The sequence below is a fragment of the Lissotriton helveticus genome (assembly GCF_964261635.1).
Source record: "Lissotriton helveticus chromosome 1_1 unlocalized genomic scaffold, aLisHel1.1 SUPER_1_unloc_63, whole genome shotgun sequence".
NCBI lineage: Eukaryota > Metazoa > Chordata > Amphibia > Caudata > Salamandridae > Lissotriton > Lissotriton helveticus.
The window spans coordinates 152,853-177,625 of NW_027611707.1; the positions used below are offsets into that span (position 1 = coordinate 152,853).

At 47.2% G+C, this 24,773-nt stretch overlaps 1 protein-coding gene across 1 annotated transcript in view; it reads left to right on the forward strand.

The window, feature by feature from the left end:
• The window catches only part of LOC144806328 (uncharacterized), a 162,748-nt gene that overhangs the window by 2,476 nt on the left and 135,499 nt on the right, over positions 1–24,773 (forward strand). The window contains exon 2 of the mRNA XM_078672716.1: positions 13,747–13,865. The gene's annotated coding sequence lies outside the window, so the exon portion shown is untranslated. The remainder of the gene's footprint in view (positions 1–13,746; positions 13,866–24,773) is intronic.

The following is a 24,773-nucleotide window of genomic DNA, read 5'->3' on the forward strand; positions in this document are numbered from 1 at the left end:
TGGAGGCAGGCCAAGCGCAGGATTGGGTGGTGGAATGTTCTGACTAGAGAGACTCCTCTTTGGGGTAATGGACGCTTACCCCAGCTTGCTGCCCTGCAAGGCTTTAGGGGATGGGATTCCATTGGCATCATAGTTCTGGGGGATGTAATGTCCGATGTAACACTTAAATCATTTCAAGAACTGCGAGATGAGTACGCCATGCCACGTTCCCAGTTTTTTAGATACCTCCAGTTTCGGCATGCGCTGGCGCCTTGTTTGGAGGGCCTAGAATCTCTCCCCGACTTCAGCCCCATCAAGGCTAAGGTCTTTATGGGGGAGCTGCCTGACCACAAGATTTCCCGCATATATCAGACACTGATCATTCACTGTTCCGCAACTTTACAGAGGCTCAAGACGGCTTGGGAGGAGGATGTAGGGGACCTAGAGGAGGAGGATTGGGCTGAGGCACTAGTGAGTCCGGGGGGGGCGGCAATAGCCACGCGATTGCGCCTGATTCAATTTAAATACTTACATCGGGTGTACTTCACCAGGGTGCGATTGTGGAGAGCAGGAATGATTGTATCCCGATGTGGCTCAGAAGAGGGCACCTTTTTGCACACAGTCTGGAGCTGTCTTTCGTTACACAGGTTCTGGGGCGGGGTGTTTTCCTGCTTATCAGAAGTGTTGGGTTGGGAGCTTCCGCGCACGCTGTGTTTGGCGCTGTTACATGTCCTGGAGAGGGTAGGGGATATTAGATATAAGCGACACCTATTGTTGCTTGTTCTAACCTTGGCAAAGAGGGATATAGCGAGGGCGTGGAAGGCATCCCAAGCCCCGTCGCTGACCGCATGGAGAAATGGGTTAGATTACTGCATGGGCCTTGAACAGCCAATCTTTTCTGCCAGGGGGTGTCCCCGTAAACATTATAAGATTTGGAAACGATGGGCAGATTACCGGGGACTAGACTTGGATCCGCAGTTGGACGAGAGGGCCCTCCGACAGGTTAATGAGTGTGAAGAAAAAGGGACCTTGCAGGGGGGAGGAGGGGGGGTTTGTATGTGCTTCCAGTGTACTGCTACGTGTTTCCGAGGGGCTGTGGGTGCGACCGGGGGGAGGTGGGGCGGGGTGTTTTTGTTAGTTTCTTCAATATAAAAAGTCACTGTCATCTGCTACTGTGAATTGGATGTGTGCAGCTGTCTCCGGGGTTTCGGAGCTCTGCAATATGTGTGTAATATCATATTTCTTTAATATCGGTTTTTAAAACATATTTCGTACATCAAGAAACTTCAGGCAATCTAATAAAATATGTAACAAGTCACATGAGGTACCCACAGTGCAAATGCATCTCCCCGTCTTATCAATCATTGAGCTTTTTACCACATTATTTCCATAACAGGGGTTCACCCCGATTCTTAACCTGAAAACCTCTCTTCGTAATTGACAATCGGGTAACCTATCAATGTAGGGAAAACATTGTTAATTTTTCCATGTGTCAATCATAAAGAGCACTGAGATCTTATTAGCAAGGTCATTTTGGTCATGTGCCATAGATATTTCCTTCCCCAACATTCTAAGTACTTTCTTATCAATACTAATCGTATAGGTCAGGGTTTCCCAAACTGTGGTCTGCGGACCCCCAGGGGTCCTTGACACATTCCCAGGGGGTCCGCAGGCAGCAGTTTTAAAAGCACTTCAAAGTTCCTTGTAGAATTATCAGTTTTCGAGCAACAATAAAAGTGTCAAGATAACACCAGTGATTAATGTACCTGCTGGAGAGAGGAGAGTTTTGTCCAGTGGCAGCTTCAACTTATCTAATGTAGCACAGAGGGTTAATATGCCTACTGCAAAGAACATGTACCATGCATTTAATTTCTTTTAAATTTCATGTGCATAGGTCAGTCGGTTACTTACTGCTTTTGTCAGTAACTTATTTTTCTTCCCAGATTGTCGTATCCTGGTGCAAAATAAGGTCTTCATTTACTATTCTTTAGAAGCTAATTAACTTCAATATGTAATAACTGTGTTGTAGACTGCACCATTGTTTCCCAAAAACGTTTGGGGGAGAGCATTCCAAAGACCCCTCTGTGGTGGCCAGGCTCAATCATTGCACATGGTATGCACCGTATGGGGACTGGTCTGAAAACATTTTCCAGGGCTGCTTTGGGTTTCCAGGCTGGCCCTGGCAGGAGCAGGAGCCTTGTACTGCAAAATAAAACCAGCCATGTAAAACTTTGTCACTGGGATGCAGCACCAATCTTCCCATTAAATTATTTAGTTTTTTGCAAATTCTTTCAATATAAAATTTTATGAAGGATATTTACAACAGAAGTGGGGGAGTGTGTCGTTAGCTTCCTTGGCTTAATGACAGGGTCCACCACTTCGGAAACGTAGGGCTGCACCATATTTACAAGAATATGGTGCAGCTTGCGTTTCCCCCTGTGCTGGCGCTACACTTAGCAGGGTAGCGCCAATGCAGGCACCCTTGCACCATAGTGCAAGTGTGACTGCATGCAGGGGAAGATTGTTTATGTACAGGAAGATCCTCCTTTCTGAACCTAAAAAACCCAAGGCGTTTTGCTTTTTCCATGTGTACTGCATAAGGCAGCCACATGGAAAAAGCAAAATCGAGGAGAAATAAAGCATTTCTCCTCGTTTCGTCAAGTTAAATCCAGGCGTTTTCCTGGATTTAATTTTGGCGCAGCCTCCTATTTACCCTGCCCTTGTAAATAGGAGGCAGCGTTAAAAAATCAATGGGTGTTGCAGTGGAACGCCCATCGCAACACCCACTGTCCACCTCTTTCACGTTAAGTATTGCATGAAAAGGGGTCTTATTTGCAAAGGGCGCTCGACCTCGGACCTGGGGATCTGGGTTCGAGTCTCGGTAACGACGCCAAAACCTCCTGTGATTCTGGGCAAATCACTTAACCCTTTCCATGCGGCCGCGATTCCCCTGGTGTGCTGTAAACAACACGAACAGGGGCGGGCTGTGACGAACCCCAGCCGTCATCAGCACACGAGCACCGTAGTGCATGACGGCTGGGGTTCGTCATCAGCATGGAAGGGGTTAATCTCCCCGTGCCTAAAATGAATGTGTGTCCTCATGTAACGTAACTGGTGCTATGTAAAGCGCTCTGATACCCGATTCGGTTAGGGTCTAGCTCGCACTATATAAAACTCTGCAAAAAAAAAAAAGCCACAGTAAGTGGCTCAACGCTGCCTTGTACATAAGGCGAAGCCCATATCGCCACGGGAACATCGCAAAAAGGGACGTTCCCATGAGGATAGGGGCTTGTAAATATGCTTAGTTAGTAATTCGAGTATTTCTTTTGTGTACACCTGTGTTTATTTTGTTCGAATTACTGTTTTAATGTTTGAAATCTAAATCCTACAAATTGCTTGGGGGTCCCCGGCTTCCGGTGGTGAAAAGTGAAAAGTTTGGGAACCACTGGTATAGGTTATGGGGAACAGTTTAAACTTCATCATACCACATAGCATCTTCATGATCGCCCTAGTCTCTCTTGCCCATTTTAATTCGCTATTCTGTATTTCGTTTTTGCACCACTGTGATATTTTGGTGTTCTCGCCTACTCCTAGGCGTTGCCAGAAGCGGAGTAGGGATATACCGGCTAGAATGCCCCATGAAGTCAGACCTAATGCAAGTTGTTAGACGGGGACCCTGAGGGTCGGCCGAGCAAGGGGGAGAGGCCTCCTGGCGAGGCCCTCTCCGTAGATCGTACGGACGAGCAACTACCCACCCCACAGATTGACACCACACAAAGATAGGTTCTGTACACTTTTATCGGTATTCTTAGGTTGGTTATACTGGACGGTACAGTCGGATCGGGATACAGTGGTTCCTTCAATTCTAGTCTCTGGGGGGAATAGGGGTAGCGGGACAGTCTCGGTACCGGCTCGGTACAAGCAGGTAGCTCTCAATCCTCGAGCTAGGTGGTTCTCAAGCAGGGGCCGGGGCAGCGCCAGCAGGCCTTCCGGAATAGTTCACGAAGGAGATGAGCCGCGGCAGCGCCAGCAGGCCTACAAAGATGGTTCACGATGAGGATGGGCCGCGGCAGCGCCAGCAGGCCGACGAGGATGGTTCACGACGAGGATGGGCCGCGGCAGCGCCAGCAGGCTTACAAAGATAGTTCACGATGAGGATGGGCCGCGGCAGCGCCAGCAGGCCGTCAAGGATGAGTTACGACGAGGCTGAGCCGCGGCAGCGCCAGCAGGCCTTCAAGGATGAGTTCGTCTCGGGTCTCTCGACTCCAGGATACAACTGCCTTCCTGTTCTGGGGCTACCCCAGTTATAGGTCTGGAATCTTTTGATGTCCGGACCCACTCGCCTGGGGGTCAGCAGGGCCGGGATGATGGTGTCCAGACACCCCCAGGGGGTGGAGCCAGCGCCCAAGGAGGCCGGAGGCCGATCGAAACCAGGCACCCTGGGACGGTTGGAGAGCCATCGAAACTCCCCTCTCCTTGTCTTTGGTTGAGTGGCCACTCTACCACCTGGAGGGATCTTGGTGCCTTGCTGGCGGGTTCGCTGGGGCCGTGGCCGCGACTATGCCGGGACCACGTGTCTGTGACGTGATGGGCCCAAGATGGCGTCGGGCCTGGAATGAGACGGTGGCTAGGCCTGGTGGTTCGGCAAGGGGCCCGGGCCAGCCGAGAACGTTGGGGTTACGTGGAAGAGTTGGGGGTTGACCCGGAGGCTGCAGGTGTGGTTCTTGTCCGGGGAACAGGGGTCGTAGTAGTCCGGACCCGCCATGCGGGGAGGGGTCGGGCCACGCCACGAGGCCAGTCCAACACAAGTCTTACAGCCTGGACCATTGTTGACAAAGGGAGTGTGAATAGGTTTTTTTAAATTTTTGTCTTCCTCGACATCCCAGCCCTCTTTGCGGCTCAAATATAACAGTTCTGCGCCATACAGAAATTGCGGGGTACCATGACCGAGTAAGCTTTTAGCACTGGTCTATCTGACATTGCGCCATAGGTTTTATTAAACAGTTTCAGGCCGCTAATCGATGCTGAAGTTCTTAATTTTGACGCCTCTAGGCGAGTATACCATTTCATACTTTTTTCAAGCCATAATCCCAAATATCTATATTCAGTGACCGTTTCTACTTTCTCTGACCCCATCCACTATGTGAACCCAGCTTTCCTCCGACCAAAGCTCAAGGCTTTAGTCTTGTCCATATTAATCACAAGTTTTTTCTTGGTGCAGTAATCCTTAAATATATTTTGTTTCCTTTGCAAGCCAACTTCAGTCTGATCCATAATAACCAGATCGTTGGCCTAAAGCAAACATGCAATATGCTTACCATCTTGTTTCGCAGGGTCAACGGCAAATCTACTCGGAACAAGGAAAACAGCAGGGGGCCAATACACATCCCTGCCGCAACCCATTTCCAATCTCAATCCTCCCAGATAAACTTCCATCTATATCTAAAATTATCTGGGCCCAGTTCTTAGTATGGAGTTTTTGAATCAGACTTAACAAATCTTTTGGGATACAGTAGCTAGTTAAGGCCTCCCACAACAGCTCCCGTTCCACCAGATCGAAAGCTGTGCAGAAGTCCACAAAACAGCAGAATAAACTTCCCTGCGTTTCAATCGACTTCCGCGCTATGGCCCATAGAGCAAAGCAATGGTCAATTGTGGAGTGGCCTGCTTTAAACCCCCCTGTTCTGGGCGTATAATCTGATTTTCCTCTGCCCAATCTTTAAGTAAACCCAATATGGCTTTTGCAAAGACTTTTTCCCATATGTCTAGGAGATTTATTAACCTATAGTCCTGCGGTAGTTTTAGGTAATTTTCTTATGTATTGGTCTTATAACTGCACCCCTCCAGCTTTCTGGTACAATTCCTGTTTCCAAGATTACAAAAAACTCAGCCCACCAATCTGGTCTAATCTTTATTATCACTGCCGGAAGAATATCTGGGCCTGCAGCGCGGGTAAGCTTCAAACTTGCTATAATGTTCTTTATATAGCTTGAGGTAAAGTCTTCTTTTATGTCAACCCTCAGCTGTGGCCAAACTGGCATCCTTGACTCTTCTTGTATAGGCCATTTCCCATATATTTCTCCCAGGTAGCCCACCCATTCATCTTCAGGGACCATACAGTCTAGAGAACCTGCTTTTCTACCCACACTTTCTTGGACTAATTTCCAAAATCCTTTGACAGCTCTAGTTTCAATTACCTCCAACATATTTTCCCAGCACTTATCTTTATAGGTTCTTTTTTTGTTCCGAATTAGTGTTTTGTATTTTGACCTTAGTAACTGGAGGGACAGACATAATTCCACATTAAACCTGACCCTTAATCTTCTCGCCTTCTGCCTGATCTGTGCCTTGGCTACCTGGCATTCATCGTCCAACCAGGTGTTCAAATTTTTATTAACACTATGGCTCCCAGGCCCTGCCTTTCTTAATTTAATTTTTTTCTTTAAAGTGTCCACCAGCTTGCCTATGGTGGATTCAAACCAGGTCATTCCATTTCTTAATTGAATTTCTTCTACAGGAATAGCCTGCTGGGTTTGCTTTAATTTCTCGATATATTCCTCTGTTATACTAGTTTTCAACCGTTTTGGATAATCCACATGTACCTGCAAAACCCTTTCTCTAATTTTGCTTCTTGATAGATGTAATTCTGCCCTCAATGGATAATGGTCGCTACCTTTCATTTTCACCACCTCAAAATTTTTAATTAGCCCAAAGCACCAGGCCTGACAAAACACATAATCTATTGGGCAGAGTTGCTGGCCCCTCAAAAAAGTGTGTCCTGCTACCCAATCTGGCTGCATTCTCCTATTTACGCACACCATGCCCAGTGAACCCATCAGCTGAGTTGGCGAGATCTCTCCCCTAGGGTAAATGGCTACTTCGATATTATAAGATTCTAAAAATTCTCTATATCTTCTTTCAGTTTTCCCAAATTCACCTTATATTCATTGTCCTTTCCCTTCTGTATATATACGTTTATAATACACATTCCATCAAAGCCGGGATCCGACTTCTGCAGTAGGACCCTATAGCCTAATGCCCAATCACAGTGTAGTTTCAAATTCTGAACCTTCCTAGCTATCTGTGTGGAAATCGGCGTTAGTTGGCCCCCAATGGCCTCCCCAGAGTATTTTTCTTTGCTGCTTTATAGTGTTGGGCGAAACCTTCTGTAACTAGGGTTGCTCGGGTATCGTCGCACAGCCAAGTCTCCTGCAGGCAGACAATATCATTACTCTTAATGAATTTATCAAAATTATTCTGAGTCGATATTTTCTTGTAGCCATTTATATTCCATGATAGAACTAATAGGCTGTGTGATGACCCATGCCCCTAGTCGATTTCACTCAGGAAACCCTTCTCTTCTTACTCCCTAAATTCTGGGGATGCTAGGACATTAAACCTATTTCCAGCAAATATATCTGTAGTATCTTGCAAATTCGTTATCAGTTATAGTTATTGCAAGATCCTCCTTCTTATTCCAACTTGAGTTGATTAACCTTATCTGCCGTAACCCTAGTCCAGCATGATTCGTAAGGAAGCGCTGCCCCTGGAATTCCTCCCTTCCTACCAATCTAATCCCCTCCTTTTGCAGCTTATTTTTGGCACTTTCTGCAGCGGCTTTCACCAAGGCAGAGTAGAAGCGGAGCTTGGTCACATCACCCCCTTTGCTATTTGTAACAAACCCTACTTCTCTAAGGTCCTCTGTGCCAGTGCTGCTGAGGCTTGCACATTTTGACATGGAGAATATAAGTTGTGATCGATTTAGTGGGTTTAATTTCCTAGCTTTATTCCCGCCTTTGTCCTGGCCGGCAGGTTCTAGGAAAACCCATAAGTCGGGGGTACAATCTTGCCTTACGCCGTGGATGTCTCCCATTAATCTAGCTTCCCTTCTCTTTGTTGGAATGTCTCCCTAATCTTTTTCTTTGGTGGTCTTACTACGTCTAGGATTTCCAGGTGCCAATTGTGTAGTTATCCTCAATTCTGTACCTTTCCCCTCTTTTTCCTTTTTCTTTTTCGTTGTTGGTGCCAGACTACTTTTACTGATCTTTGATCTTTCTAGCCTATTCCAAGGTTCTTCTCGTTCGGCTATCGGCTTTGCATTATACTCCTTTGATCTTTGCGTTATTTCCCTCTCTTGACATTCTTGTTTCTTCCTTTCTCCTTTCACTCTTCTCACCTTCCTTACATGATGTCTTATTTGTTGTCTTATTCGAAGGGCGACCTCCTTTTCCCCCTTGACCTCGGGAATCCACTCATGTAATATCTCCTTTCACCTCATTTCCTCACAATCATTAGCTGTCGGGATATTTATACAGTTGGTTCCTCTTTCTTTAGCTTGGGAGCCCTTAACAAAGCTACCTCTTCATCCTTACTGCCTACCCCCTCCTGTTCCCCACTAATCGGTCTAACTAATGCCGGCATTAACCCTCTGATTTGTGTCAACTCGCCCAACATTGCTTTCGACTGCTCCCCCTGGAACATTCTTGGCGAAGAGGACAGTCGTGGATTCAAAGAAACCCCAGAGATGTTAAATATGGTCTGGTTTGGAGAGGCTAGACCAACCTCACCCATGGACTCAAAGGTTGGGTAGGCACTTGAGTCCTTTTCCGTCACATCCTTCCCCTTGAAATTTCTTCTCAAAAAGTCTTTGATTGAGTTAGACACTGATGAACCACCTTTTGCTATTTTTGGTTTTGCTGATTGCAGTGTTGGTGTCAAGGATTGTACATTCCTTGCGACTTGTTTTTTACTTCCAGTTGGCTCACTCATCGCCCCTTTTGATTTACCTACTCCGCTCCCTTCACGTGCCACTGGAATGTTCATCTCATTCTTTTTCTCATTTTATAGTCTTACCAGTTATTGCTTGGGACGGTGCCATCTTTTAGATTTCCTTCTTCATTACTCGCACTCTGGTCTCAGGTCACCAATCCTATAGCCTGTTTTAAATGCTACTTCCCTATTCCAATCCTCCGCTGGAACTAGATCACGAGGCCCCTTTTGCCAATACCAATTCAATAACATGTACCCATGTGACTAGCGCCGTCGCTTTTGGGTTAGTTTTAATGTCCTTGATTATTAAGAAAAACAATTACAGCCCTTCCATTTTTTAATCCTATGTAGGGCAACTGCTCCTCAATTACCTCTGTTTCACGGCTTGTCGCTGTGCACTCCGCTCTTCCAGCCCCCTGCTACCGTTGGCTAATTGTCTGCCCAGGTGCTGTCACCAACTCTGACTCAGCTGGTGCCTACAGCACTTCTTAGGGCCTGTGTTTTATTTTAAGTTTAATTTTAAGGTTAATGTGCCAGGGTTTCGCCGCCTCAAGCTTCTCAGCTAAACTCTGGACCTCCCCGCTGGCCTCCGGCTGCAATTCTCGGCCTCCAGCAGGGCGCCACGGGCCCCTGGATCCTCTATTCACTCAACACTCCGCTCGGCGTTCGCTCAGCGTTCAGCAAGAGCGGAGCGGGTGCAGGTACAGTATCCCCGGGACAAACGGGCACGCGAACACAAGCGCATGCGCGTGAGATCCAATACATCAGCTCCAGGCGTCCGGCGTCCAATGCTTCCTGGAGCTTCCTGGGACGAGAGCAGGTACGATTGTGCGCGCGGTAATTGGGACAGAGTGTATGGTCCGGGAATATGATCAGCTCTCTATGCCTCAGTACCGTGTCCCAAATATTTAGTGTTAGGGCCACCGGAGTACTTGAGTGTCTCAAGACTGGTGTGTGCAGACCCTATAGCTGGCAGCACCCTGGAGTATGTATGTATAAATCAGATTATGTTGGAAGTAACCTGCAATATAGTGGCAGGCAGCACCCTGCCAACAAGTAGGATTTCTCATAGTATTCTATTTCCTGGCACAATAATGGTGCTAGTCTTTTAACTGGCAGAAGAACAACACAGACCGTACATTTTCCTGGGTTTATCTTTAAAATGACGTACACATTAGGAATGGAATTTCGTTCTGCTGGAATAATAACACAAGTTATCTTGCACTCTGCTATGATGTTGCATAGATTGTTGGCTGCAATGCATTCCATGTTTCATTCAAACATTCAAACATGCTTTCTGCAGGGCACATACATGATTTACTGCTGTAGAGAAATAATGCTCCTGTGTACTGTGGCAGACTCAGAAATATTGAAAAACGTCATGATTTCTCTTTCAGCATTTCCTAGTAAAGTCTTTCACTTTTGACTCATACATTTAGCAGAAACATAACTTAGTACCATTAAAATAGTTGTGATGGGGAACATCCATGTGGGGTTAGGACTGGCTCGACCAGAGTGCTTGCTGACTTGGAGGAGCATGGAGTTGACCACCTTGCCTGGTCCGGTGTGGAACCAAGCCAGCAATGCTTTGCTGCAGGCTCATTTGCCCTGTTAGCTGGTCAACAGTTTGAGGAGGAGGAGGTGAAGAGCTGGCTAAGTGTGCCATGACGCTGGCATTTCAGTGCACCGTAGAACCGTAAGCAGACTCCTGAGGCGGAAGCCGGGAGTAAGGCAGACCGTTTATTTTAAAAATTGTATGTCACTGATTACCTGTTTTTAAAGCACAGACCACTTGTGTCTTTACTGCACTTACCTGACAAAATAGTTGTGTACGCAGCGGAGCTAGCGCTGACGACACACGCACTCTCCCCCTCGCGCCCTCCCACCACGAGCGGAGGCCACGCCCCTTTCAGGCCACGCCCCCCAATCCACAACTCCAAAGCGACATAAATTATGTGCAATCCACGGTCGCGCCGAAGGCGCGCCTGAGGCAAGCCCGTCTGCGCCCGTCCGCGACCGACCGGGACCAGGGGCCATACCCCCTACAGGTTCGAACCTATCCATACACAAACCAATCTATTATACACGAAGCAAACTACTAGCCCTTAACAAAGCCACCACGAATGTGAGATCTCCCCCTGCCCTGGTCGGACCACTCCATGTTATCCTTCTCATTTAAGCTCCCTGGTAAACGCCTGAAGCAGAGACTCACCCCCTTTACCACCAACAGAACCTGGAGACTAATTAATGACTCCAACTTTCAAGACCACTTCCTCGAGACAGACGTTACTTTGCGGGATGACTCTCCCATTTGCAGTAATGTCACTCTCCTAGACACTGGAATTCGCCAAACGCTGGATAAAATAGCCCCTATGCGGGAATCAAAGAAAAAAACACTAGGGAAAAATGGTACACCCCCCTCCTCAAGGGACTTAAAAAGGAATGCCAAAAGGACGAACTCCGATGGAGACAAACAAAAGACCCAGAAACCAGAGCAATCTATGTCACTAAACGAAAACAGTACATATCAGCAATCCGAGACGCGAAAAAAGCATACTTCACCCAGCGAATTCATGACAGCAACAATTCCGCAAAAGAATTGTTCAAAATAGTGAAGGAACTCAACAATCCGTCCAGCACCTCACAAACCCTCACCCCTTCAACCGAGGCCTGTGAGCGCATCAGCACCTTTTTTGCGGAAAAAATTAACAAAATGTATTCTACTTTCGCCCCCCCCCAACACCCTTACCCTACCGGACAACCCCGACAAGCATCCCCCAACAACGGACAAATAAATCAAATCTGGCTCTCCCGCGGACCCGTGTCCCCATTTGTGTTCTCCAAAATTGCACCAACGCTCTGCCCTTTCATTACTAAACTTTTTAATCAATCACTCATCACCGCGTCCTTTCCGGAAGCCTGGAAACACGCATCCGTAACCCCCCTCCTGAAAAAAGCAGGGTCCGACATCTCCAATCCGGAGAATTACAGGCCAATTTCCCAACTCCCCTACCTTTCCAAGGCTTTGGATAAACTGGTTAACACACAATTATCCCGATACTTGGAAGACAATTCACTCCTGGACCCCTCCCAGACCGGCTTTAGAGCCAACAATAGCACCGAGGCAACGTTGCTGGCAGTGTCGGACAGTGTCAGATGCATCACAGATCAAGGGGGGTCTGTGGCTCTGATACTGCTTGACCTGTCAGCGGCGTTTGATACGGTAGCACACGAGTGCCTGCTAAACACCCTCCGGAGCAAAGGAGTGCAATCCACAGCTCTGAGCTGGATTAAATCATTCCTCAGCAAGCGCACCCAAGCAGTGCACATGGGCCAGTACCACTCAAAACCCTATCCCACCAGCTGTGGGGTCCCACAAGGGGCCTCACTGAGCCCCACTCTCTTTAATGTCTATGTTTCATCTCTGGCTGACATTGGAAGAAAGTGGGGCATCGGCATATGTTCTTATGCCGACGACACACAGCTGATGGTGACAATGGGTGAAGAGGTGGAGACAACAAAGAAAAAACTACATAGCTGTCTCTCCGAAATGGCGGATTGGATGCGAAACCACTGCTTAAAATTAAACGCCGGCAAATCGGAGATCCTACTATTCGGAGGAGCCAAACTCACATGGAATGCCACATGGTGGCCACCATCATTGGGGTCAGCCCCCACCCCAAAACAGCATGCCAGAAATCTGGGTATCATTATGGATGATGCACTATCCATGAAGGACCACATCCGATCACTTTGGGGCAAAGGTTTCGCAATTCTTAAACTCCTAGCAAAAATCTTTCCCTGGATACCTCTGGACTGCCGACGTACAGTCACCCAGGCCCTACTGGTCAGCCGCCTGGATTATGGCAATGCCCTGTTCGAAGGGATGAACGAACAACTGTTCTCCCGACTACAGGTCCTACAAAACCAGGCAGCTAAACTGGTTTGCAACAAAGGCAAGCGAGACTCTGCATCCGCATGCCTCAGGAAACTCCACTGGTTACCAATGCGCCAGATGGCTACCTTCAAAATACTCTGCCACGCGCACAGAGCTCTTAATAAAACTGGCCCCACTATCCTCCAAGGGAAAATCGAATTCTACACCCCCAACAGGAATTTAAGATCGAACCAATTGGCTCTGGCTAAACCCAAGCGCATTTACAAAGCAAGGACCGGCGGACGCGCCTTCTCATATCTGGCCGCAAAAAGGTGGAATGAGTTACCTGTAGAACTCAGACACACCACAAACTACCTTCAATTCAGGAAACAATTAAAAACTCACCTGTTCCCTAAAAAATAACTCTCAGCACAGTCCTCAGCAGTCTCTTCTGTTTACAGCGCCGTGATATCCCCTGGGATGAGTGTCGCGCTTTATAAATACCAGAAATAAATAAATAAATCCCTGAGAAGTGAGCTTTGAGTCGATGTAGTGTTCCTCTTATACCACTGCAATTCACCCTCTCCAAAGCCTCAAGAATTCCTGGGTGTGAAGGGCGGCTGATTCTGATTGGGTGCTTGATAGTTTTCCAGAAACTCATGTTCTTGATTGTTCATGTTTGTCAGTAGTCAATTAAACATGCCCAGGGGTTTTATCTCTTCAGTTGGCACAAGCTGCAATAAAAGTTTCTTTGTCGTTGCAAAAAAATATGAACAGCTGACGAGCCTCTGTCTGTCAAAGAATGGAAGGGCTGGGAAACTGTCATTCATCTCACTGCTAAACAGAGCAGTGTCATGCTTCATCCTCCGTCAGGCCTCTGATTTTGACCAACATCGCTTAGAACACTGGGACTTTAGAGACCATCCTTTTAATGAGAAAAACAAAACTACAAGTCCCATAAGCAATAGTGGTGAAAGGTGTCACGCATGACCTGGGACAACATCTGAGTCAGCGCATCCAGTTCCATTTTTTAAGTATTTGAGACAATATTGAATTTATAACCTTTGTTTTTTATGGTCATGAGTCACCAGAATACTAAAAACGTGTCTTTTATTTTCAAGGTCAATTAAGTAATGGTCACCAGCTTGGAAGCTCTGTTCATTCTTCAGTATTTGTCATTGATCTCCACGTGTGGCTGGTTTGGGTCTGCCCCCTGCATCGTTTCCAATAACTCGCACAGGTAAGGAGCTTGTAGCAGCAACATGATAACCCCATACTCGTCTGTAAGAAGTGCGCTCGGAGGCAGGTATCCGATAATTTTTGTGAAACAAGCAAGCGCCAATATCTGCTATGTACATTTGTTAAAATAAAATAGTCAAATCACAGTATACTGTTCCGGAGGTTCGTCCCATAGACATTATTTGTAACTGAATGCAGACACCCAAGTTGCGTTCACTCACCTGAAGGTGACATGCTTCATCATTGGGCTATACTTCTCACCAGGCCGGCGCTACAATGCCTGGCAGGCACCACAAGAGGGCACTTTGTCGGAGATCTTTTATTAAGTAGGCCGGATGAGCATAGTAGGACAGAGGATGTTGTGTCATAAGATGTGAGATTGGTGAAAGTCTGAATATAAGATCAACTATCGACCAGTTGCCGCAATATAGGTAATGTGATCTTCCTGGTCCATGTTGAGATTAAAAACAGTGGCAGAGAAATTGAGGAACTAATGGCCCCTATCACTGTGTGAAAGTGTCGCGCACCTATGGACCTGCTGGTAAGCTGGGGTCTATACTTCAGGTCAACTTTTTTCATGCCTTGTGTAGTCATGGAGCAATCTGTTGCCATTTCATCAGGACCAAATATGGGAAAATGGGTAAATGTGACCTAATCTTCTCCACAGCGTGAGGAGCTCTGTAACTCAAAGCCCTCCACCGTGCATAGGTGATAAGGTGCCTATTACCATCTTACTACCACAGGTGAGCACTGCCTAACAGAGTGCACTAGATAAGGTTACCCTTCTAAAATTCAGGACATACTGACTTATCCAATAGCGAAGAAGCCACTTCAGAGGGCAACTGGTTTGAAAAGCACATGCTTCCTAGGGTGCCTGCGTTCAGTTAGAGATAATGTCTGTGGGACTGAACCTCCAGAACAGTGTACTGTGAGTTGATTTATATGAAGAATGTGTATTCTGGACTGTCATTTTCCTCGCCATCTCTTGTGCTATGTAAAATAAAACACAACACACCGGGAGGCCAACACATCTATCATAAATTTAATGCAAAAATAGCAAAAGGCCAAGCAAACTAACAAGTGACAATTGTCTTTGCAATGGACGAGAGCATCCACCCTATAGCAAGTTGGATTATATAATGCTAATGTCCCCCATGTATTTTTATACACTTTTCTCCTAATACAAGTCAATGAAACATGAACACGTGATAGAAACAGTTACTGAAACAACACTAATGAGTAGGAGGCAGGATCTTCTCTCGAGAGGAATGTGAGGAGTCCGTGAGGTACAGATAAAAGATACACAGACAAGCTGCAGAATTCACTGTTTCTGGAAATAACACTTCTGTTTGTCAATGTTCAATTTACTACAAGATGCAGGAAAGTGTGCAGATGGACTTCACTAAATAAGATGGTTCTGAGCCCTAATAGAATCATGTAACTTTGCAGGCATATTAAGGCGAACAGTCACATCAAATTAATATAAGAATATTGTAATTTGGTATTGTAATATATCAATGCACATTGTGACAGTGATGTGTATGATGTGTAAACAATTATCGATATTAAAGAAACTAGTATATCCAGTTATGCTTTCTCAATTCCTTCTTCCTAGAGGCCACCAATGCTGCTATCCAGCTGTATTCAGCAGTGCCACCTGTGACCTATAATCCTGTATTTAATCAACACCAAAGGTTGTCAATGCTTCTAGCCAACTCCGGTCACTGGTGCCACTCGCACCCCAACCACCCTTGGGCCTCTTATTCTTTTAGCCTGCTCCAGTCAGTAGTGGCCCCTTTGGCCTGTATGTAAGCCTACTAGCCAGCTCCTGTTAGTACTGGCCCCTGGGACCTGTTATCATTCTAGCCAACTTGAGTCATTAGTAGCGCCTTGGGAATAGTGATCATACTAACCAGCTTCAGTCAGTATTGGCCCCCTGAGACCTATTATCCTGCTAAGTAACTCCAGTCAGTAGTGACCCCTGTACCTTAAATCCTGCAAATATTCAAAACCAGAGGTCAACTCTACTGCCAACCAGTTCCAGTCAATATTGACATGTATTGTTACCCTGCCTGTAATGAATACCAGAGGCTAGCGTTGTTGCTAGCCAGCTCCAGTCACTAGTGGCCTGTCACATTGTTAGACCTGGTCTCGTGGCGTGGTACCCCCCAAGCCTCAGCGCCCCAACAGTTGCCCCTGTACAGCAGAAACCCCCCGGTCGTCCCATCTTCTGTCCGCCCCGCTTCCTACATGACCCTACCGATAGGACGACCATCCCCGTATCCCGCCATCTATCTTCCCGGTACCGGACGCCCCCAACCCGCATCAACCACGAAGGCCTCCGGTAGCCATCACCGTTCCCTAAGATCCCTGACTCCATAGCCCCCTGCATGACCCCGGCCCCAGCGAAACACAGGCACCAGACGCGCCATGCCCGGCGGGGGGTAGAGGGCTTCCTCTGAGTGAGATAGGGTGGAGTAGTTTTGATCACACCTCTGGCCTCTCCCTGAAGACGGGTTTCGATCACCCCTCCGGCCTCCCCGAGAGCTGGCCCCACTCCCTGCTGGGTGTCTGGAAACCCCCGGACCCATCTTCAAATGATCAAAGGGCCGGATAGCAGGAAACCCCAACAATCAGCCTCTGGGCACCAGATACCCGCCTGCGAGTGCTCGGACTTCAAAGGGAACCAGGACTATAACCAGGGCCGCTCTGGAACTAGCGGGCAGTTGAATCCTGGAAGAAGAGATCCCTGCTGACCTGGTCGCGGCTCAACCATCTCACGAGAAGATCGCTACCCGAACTTTGGAACCTGTGAGCCCTGCTGACTTGGTCGCGGCTCCCTTGAACTTGATCAACCTCGGCGTGAGCCCTGCGGACTTGGTCGCGGCTTCCTTGAAATCTACCGACCTCTGCTTGAGCCCTGCTGACTTGGTCGCTGTTCCCTTGCAACCACACGAAGCTACAACAACCTCTGCTTGAGCCCTGCTGACGTGGTCGCGGCTCCCCAAGAACTGAGGAACCCTCCGTTCACTCGTACTAGAGCCCTGATGACCTGGTCATGGTTCGAGGAGACCGACGACGCTACCAAAGCAACGTAACTCGTGGAGGGTGAGGGGAGCAACCAGTGCGACCGACGCCTACAACTGCCCGTATCCCCCGGGTCGAGGATTAAGAGCCGTGGCGCCGGATACGCGTCGTACTGGCCACAGTCCTGTGACTGTCCCGCTCCCCACACCCCTACAACCAAGAACTTACGAACCCTCGACCTAAATGTAAATATTTGACTATTTGACCTGAAAGTACCTCATAACTACTGCTTGATAAAGAACCTTTTATTCAGTAATCTCTGTGTGGTGTCCATTTATAGAGTGGTGGAATCTCAGCGTGTGCGATCCTAAATACGAAGCCCTCTCCTGTAGGGCCTCACGCCTGTGCTCGGCAGCATTCCTAGGAGAGGCGGGTCACGGGGTGGTCAGGAGAGCGACCTCTGTCCCCCCTGGGATCGCCCCTTCTAACACACATATTATCCTCAATAGGATCAATGCCCAAGGCCTGCACAGCTGCTAACCTCCTCTAGTTAGTGGTGACCTCCCAGACCTGTTATTCTGCATATAATCAGCATGGTTTCGGCCCTAATAACACTCACCCCACATCCTTATGGTATATTAGCAATGTAATTTATTTACCTCATACGGTAGGAACCGCACTATATCACACGATCCCAAAAACAAAGAAAATCAAAATTTGCCTAACCGTTCAGCACTCCACCTTGTCAAAAATGACCAAATCACACCAAGCACTATAGCCTGCCACATCACATGGCACACTCAGCCACAACATGACAAGATACCACGGCAGGGATTTGGGGCCATTAACACCTTGGCTGCTAGAGGTTTTCCCCTCCTGTGCTGGTGAGCTTTGATCCCCATTGTTCATGACGAGCTCAGCTCGTCATAAGCACACGACCAGTGTACTGCATGACGAGCTGAGCTCGTCATGAGCAGCGAAGGGGTTAATCCTCGCTTCGAGGCATGTATGCTGTAGATGCGCATGCTTTACATACTCCTGCCATCTTGTGTTGGGTCCGGATGTTTGCAAGTTGTTTCATTATTACCCCTAGATTTATATTCCGGCGAAAAAATTACCTGCACCACTTAACAAATCTCTATTCGTTTCATCCCCTCTGATACTCTCCCTCTTTGCTCTATTTGTTTCCAATTGTGATGGCTTACTTTCCACCTGTTTATTACTTTCCTCCACTTCCAGCATTTCTAAGGACTGAATTTTCCCATTCTCTATAATTTTTATACTATCAACTTGATTGTTTAGGCATTTATTTTTCATAACTGCTTGTACCTCCGATAGATCCTTATTAAATAGAGGGTAAAAGGGTTTTGTTGGAGACATTTGTTTACCCTCGCCTTCACAATATGATATTTGGTCATGGTTGTTTCCAGTGTTCAATCTCACTATATCTGATGCATTTGTATTTTTTATACTTTTAGAAGCTTATTTCTTGCTTTCCGTTGTTTTTCCTCTGTCTTTTTGATAGATGAACTTCCGGGGCTGCGTCTGTCATTGTTGATAGTGTCGAGCATAGGTGTATCACTTCTTGATCTTTTGTTTTATCATCTATATTTTCTTTAACAACAACAGTATTGTCTTTACATTTTATTGTACCTTTAGAGGGGCAGTCGGTCTTGATGGTTTGAATTCCCACATTAGGAAAATTCACTTTTATTATTATTATTATTATGTTTGAGCTTGTAAAGCGCACTGCTACCCGGATGTTTCCTGGCGCTGTGTAACGCTGGGGAACCCGTCCTGGCTTTCCCTGTGGGATGGTCCCTGCTGGGAGTCCCCAAGGTGGAGCCGGGCATCCCCGGTGTTGGGGGGGGGGGGGGGGGGGCTGTTGTGGAGATTAGGCAAGCTAATGCCCAGAGTTGCCGAGTGAGACCCCTGATTAGAGTAGGCACCGAAGCGAGAATTATTGAGTCCGCTGACCCAAGTCCACGACCCTGCCGCGTCGGGAATTGAACCCTGGTCCCGGCCGACTTCTGCTCCCGGGTCTGCCGCCTCTAACCAGTGAGCCACACCACTCCACTTTTACATCGTCAATTATTGTTTTTTAAATATCCGGAATGGTAGCCAGTTTGTTAATTAGTGGGCACAACTACACTCTGCATATGTAGATATTGGCTGAGATTGTGCCCTTACTATTAGATCATTTTTTGTTGTTATCCTCTGGTGAGTTCCGGTAACAGAGGTTGCCTTAGAGCTCGAGATCTATTTGGACCTCCTTTTTGTTGGACTGATATGTTAAAGCTTCCAGAGTTAATTGCGAGGTTTTGAAGAATAAATCCCAAATTGCTGCTGCGTTCCCACTTCCTGGTACCTGAGTACCTGGGCTATGGTGTTCTCTCCTCTTTTTGTGGTCCTTGAAAATCATGTCCTTCGTCACAAGAATTAATGAATTGTGGACTACTATTCAAAACGTCTTTTTGATACGGAGTACTCCAGCGCTGCAGAGTTTCTGAGTTGCTGTTGTATTCGTCCTTTTCGGCTGGTCCTGTTTTTTAACTGAATTCATTTTAGACAGAGCAAGATTCGATTTCAGTGGGGTATTGGCTTCCCTTATGCTTTTCACCCCACCATTTAGTTCATTTGGAGCTTCTTGCTCTGGTTGATTTATTTGGCCCAAATTAGATGGTTCCCCTATACCGTTAGCTTTTCTGATTTTTACTTGCACTTCTATTGGCATTGGCTGCCTAAGTTGGTAGTAATTGCTGACTATCTCCCATTGTTAGATTTGTGCATTTTGAGTCCTCTTGTTGTGAATGAACAGTACGTGGAATAATTAACATCTCTAGGTCCGTTATTGGACCCTAATTGTTGACTTGGTCCATAGTTGAATTTGACATTTGTTCGACTTCAGCTTCAGACTCAGGGTGGCCTGGTTCACTTACTCCTTGCTTAGGGGATATAATATTTGTTCTAATCAGTGGTTTAATTGGAGTTGAAGAACACATGGTTTAGTTAGCAATATTAGTATAGCACCAGTTGGATCTTTCATAAAATCAAACTTTGACAGCGACTTTCCCAGTTTCCCACCTTAGATGATTTAAAGGACTATATGTCACCTGCCTGTTTTATTTTAAACGTATCTAATATTGGTGTTTGTTGTATTTTCTTTTCCTTTTGATAGGAGGGAAAGGTGGCTGCTCCTTTCCTGTCCTCATAATACACCCCCTAAGGTGAAGAAGTCTTGCTTCTTTCAGAGAATCAAACCAAATGGTGCTTTGATTGGACAAAAACACCTCCAAACACCTCCAAGGGAAAACACCCCCAAACACACCTCAGTACAGAATCTCCCGGTGCTGCTGGTTACTTATTTAATTAACTAATTAATTAATCAATCGATTAATATCCGGGCTCCGGGTAGGGCTGTAGTCTAGGCATACAGAGTAATTCAGGGGCCGAGGGGTGCTTCAACAGGGTCAAAGTCTATTGTCACTTTCCCCTTTGCATAATTTCTCAGATTTTGTATTACAGACTTATTACAGACTCCAATGGCTCAGCGACTTACGGACCGATCAACCTTAACTACTCGCCACATGCCACACACCTCTTGCCACTTGTCACTCACCACTCACTGTTCATCGCTTGTTCGTTGCTATTCATCGCTGTCAAGAGTACAAGGGAGAATGCTGGCAATCGTTCAGGAGCAAGAGCGGGATCCAGAGCCAGTCCCACTACCGACGGCAGATGTAGGCACTTCCCTCCACTCCTCTGCTCAGCTCTGCTCTACTCAATGCTTGGTGTGTACGTAAAATCAGACGCCAGTTCCCTGAGTTCTGAGGAATGATTGAAGCGTGCGCTGTCGGACCATAGATGCGTCCATTCCTAACCGGAATTAGGACGGTGAATTAAGTCTTCCCACTTAAACATATACCGGGGGCATGGGGAAAGCACTATTTTAAGGAGGAAGCTATAGATAAATGAGATCACCCCTTTCATGTTAGCAGTCTTGGTAAGAAAGGCCTCAAATTTTGTGAGGTCGAGTAGCAGCCTCCCGTATCTGAGGTGTGAGGGCCCAGTGCATCAATTAGATATACTGAATTCTTTCAGTGTTCTTCAATTCAAAGTCCCTTTGACATTGATCAAAAGTAAGGGGATCAAAATTGTGGAACAAATGTATTAGAGATAAGCAGCCTCCCCTTCTCCAGGCATCAAAGGGTCCCTCATGTTGGGCCGAGGGAAAGCTGGATTGAAATGGATTGGAGTGAATGGGGATGGAAAAGAAGTCCACCTGTCGTCGCCCGAAATGGAGTCCCATACTTTAAGAGTGGTGCGTGTGGGGCAGCTAAGGTCACCCTGGCAGCCGCCTTGAAGAGCAGGGAGGCTACAGCTATTTCCTTATGGCACTCTCGTCTTTGGATACTGCTTAGCCTAGAACGTATGGCTGATATTTTCAGGGATAATTATAAGAATTGCGAATTTAAATGGGGCCCCCTTGTCTCCTTCCTCTCCCAGGGCCGTCCGTCTGCGGTGTGCCCCTCCACCATCAGAGCCCGTCATCTCTTCCAGTTTTGATCACAATTCCAGTGTCGACCAACCTCTCGTTAGTATGAACACGCCGCCACGTCGGGTGGGGGGTGGAGTTTTTTTGTGTTTTTTTTCTTTGTTCCTTGTTAGATTCATAATTACTTATCCCATGTTAGGATGAGTTTGTCCACACATTTTGGCTATTCCGCATACAACACCTCAGTGGAGCAACCTGGAGAAATTACCATTACAGAAGGCCGTTGAGTTTTCTTTAGACCTATCTGCTGGCTTAGCAAAGTTGCATGATCTTCTTTTTTTTCTTTTTTATCTCTCTCTCTTAGCTCCTGGTCACTTAGAAGCTGTATCTTTCATTTGGCTTATCTAATAAGAGGAGGAGCTGGTTTATATTGATCAATGGACTTTTTCCACCTGTTATAATGCTGTTGAGGCTTTCTGATCCCCTGCGTGGGACCAAGTGATGAAGTAATTTTTGCCTGTGGACTGTGGGAAAAAAAAAAAAATTTCGACAAAAACCAGGCGGCAGGCCACGGCTCCTCTGTGCCCTGCAGCAGCCGCCGCACGAGCAGCACCAGCAGCGCCTTAGCACCGCGGTTATAATCCCTGGTTATTTGTGCACATTTCTACGGTCGCCTCTCTTACACTCTGTGGGTAGGGAGGGTGTTGTTATAATCCCTGGTTATTTGTGCACATTTCTACGGTCGCCTCTCTTACACTCTGTGGGTGGGAAGGGTGCTGTAATAATCCCTGGTTATTTGTGCACATTTCTACGGTCGCCTCTCTTATACTCTGGGTAGGGAGGGTGTTGTTATAATCCCTGGTTATTTGTGCTCATTCTTATGGTCGCCTCTCTTACACTCTGTGGGTAGGGAGGGTGTTGTTATAGTCCCTGGTTATTTGTGCACATTTCTACGGCCGCCTCTCTTACACTCTGTGGGTAGGGAGGGTGCTGTTATAGTCCCTGGTTATTTGTGCACATTTCTACGGCCGCCTCTCTTACACTCTGTGGGTAGGGATGGTGCTGTTATAGTCCCTGGTTATTTGTGCTCATTCTTATGGTCGCCTCTCTTACACTTTGTGGGTGGGGAGGGTGCTGTTATAGTCCCTAGTTATTTGTGCACATTTCTACGGTCGCCTCTCTTACACTTGTGGGTGGGGAGGGTGCTGTTATAGTCCCTGGTTATTTGTGCATATGTCTACGGTCGCCTCTGTTACACTTTGTGGGTAGGGAGGGTGCTGTTATAGTCCCTGGTTATTTGTGCACATTTCTACGGTTGCCTCTCTTACACTTGTGGGTGGGGAGGGTGCTGTTATAATCCCTGGTTATTTGTGCACATTTCTACGGTCGTCTCTCTTACACTTGTGGGTGGGGAGGGTGCTGTTATAGTCCCTGGTTATTTGTGCATATGTCTACGGTCGCCTCTGTTACACTTTGTGGGTAGGGAGGGTGCTGTTATAGTCCCTGGTTATTTGTGCACATTTCTACGGTTGCCTCTCTTACACTTGTGGGTGGGGAGGGTGCTGTTATAATCCCTGGTTATTTGTGCACATTTCTACGGTCGTCTCTCTTACACTCTGTGTTTTACTCTTTGAAAATAATGGCATGCATGTTCATAGTGCTGCAGATGTCAGGGCTTCACAGCGCTTCAACCCATGCTCCTGATCTCCAATGCATCCTCAAGGTCACACACAGACCCTGCAGGGATCCCCTTCAACTGAGCGTCCACCGCCTGCAGTGCAGCTCCCTCCTGCTGGTGCAGCTGCATTGATGCTCTTCATTCAACGTGAGTGTCCCGAGGGGGTCGGAACGTTAGAGGCTGAACTAACTACTGTAGGCTCTACTGTAGTACTTGGTGAGAACAGGAAGACTGGCGCCTTCAGTAGGGGTTTTAAAGAGGGTTTTATTGGTATATAGGTTTTTTTCATCAAAGCAAAACCAGCGTCCTGCCGAGGAAAATGTCCCCAAAGAAATACTTCTTTCTCCGGTGTTCGCACTTATTTAAAGTTCAATCAGCCTCTGGGTTGCAGCGTCGTCTTCTTACGTCCGCTCCAGTACCGGCAAAGAAAAGAAACGAGGGTAAGAGGCTTGTACTAATCTGACACGATAAGAAGGACCAGGAGTGAGGGAAGTACCGCCGTGACTTTCTGCACACTCACAATATGAACGCTACGTGATTATCAGGAAGGGAAGTGCTCGTGAAAGGGTAGGGAGGTTTGTCAGGATAGCGCTTGCAGGAAAGCTTAAGTCTATTTTCCTCCGCCCGACCCAACCCGCGACCTGGCCCCGTACCTCTTGGAGCCACGCTCCTCCCATGGGAACGTGGCGGGGCGCAGCGTGGAAACGTTGGCCTCCCGGCTTGTCGTCCTCCGTCTCTTCCGGCTCCGTAGAAAGTCCTTCTTCTTCCACGAGGTTCACCGCCTCTGGGAAAACGCCGTCCGTCCTCTTCTCTGTACTTCCTGCTTTTGACGTGGTGCCGCTCTCAGGGGGCGGAGTCTCGTCTCTGTGGTCCGCTGTGTTAAAGGAACCATCTGTTTTAACAAACTGGCTCCAGCCTGACTCTTCCTCTTCAGTCCACGAACCAGACGTATCCTGTTGGGATAATGGGCACGGTAAGAGGGGGGTAGAGGTCCACCATTCTGTCTCAGCGTGAGGTTTGGACCCATGTGCCCCATCACATTCCTCCCCCCCTGGCTTCTCCCGATCGGGGAGAGGAAACACCCTTGAAAGAAAGTCCGCATTACCATTGTCTTTCCCTTTACGATGGAGTATGGTAAAGGAATACGGTTGTAAGGACAACAAGCATTGGAAATGCAATAGGTCTCGCACCATTAGAGTTAGTGCTTTTAGAATTGTTTATGGGTTTTTTTGTAAATGTTTAGCATTTTTGTTTCCTGTAGCCAATGCGAAAGTATTACAAATAAAAAAAGCCATAAACATTTCTAAAAGCTCTAACTGAAATGGTCTGAGAACTATTGCACTGTGTGAGGGTGAGTGAGGGTGAGTGAGGGTGAGTGAGGGTGAGTGAGGGTGAGGGTGAGTGAGGGTGAGTGAGGATGAGGGTGAGTGTGGGTGAGTGAGAATGAGGTGTTGTGGGTGAGTGAGGTGTTGAGGGTGAGGCTGAGGCTGAGGTGTTGAAGTGTTGAGTGAGAGTGAGGGTGAGTGAGGAGTTGAAGGAGAAGTGTTGAGGGTGTGTGTGTGAGGTGTTGAGGGCTAGTGAGGGTGGGGGAAGTGTTGAGGATGAGTGAGGGTGAGTGAAATTGAGGGTGAGTGAAATTGAGGGTGAGTGAAATTGAGGGTGAGTGAGGTGTTGAGGGTGAGTGAGAGTGAGGTGTTGAGTGAGAGGTT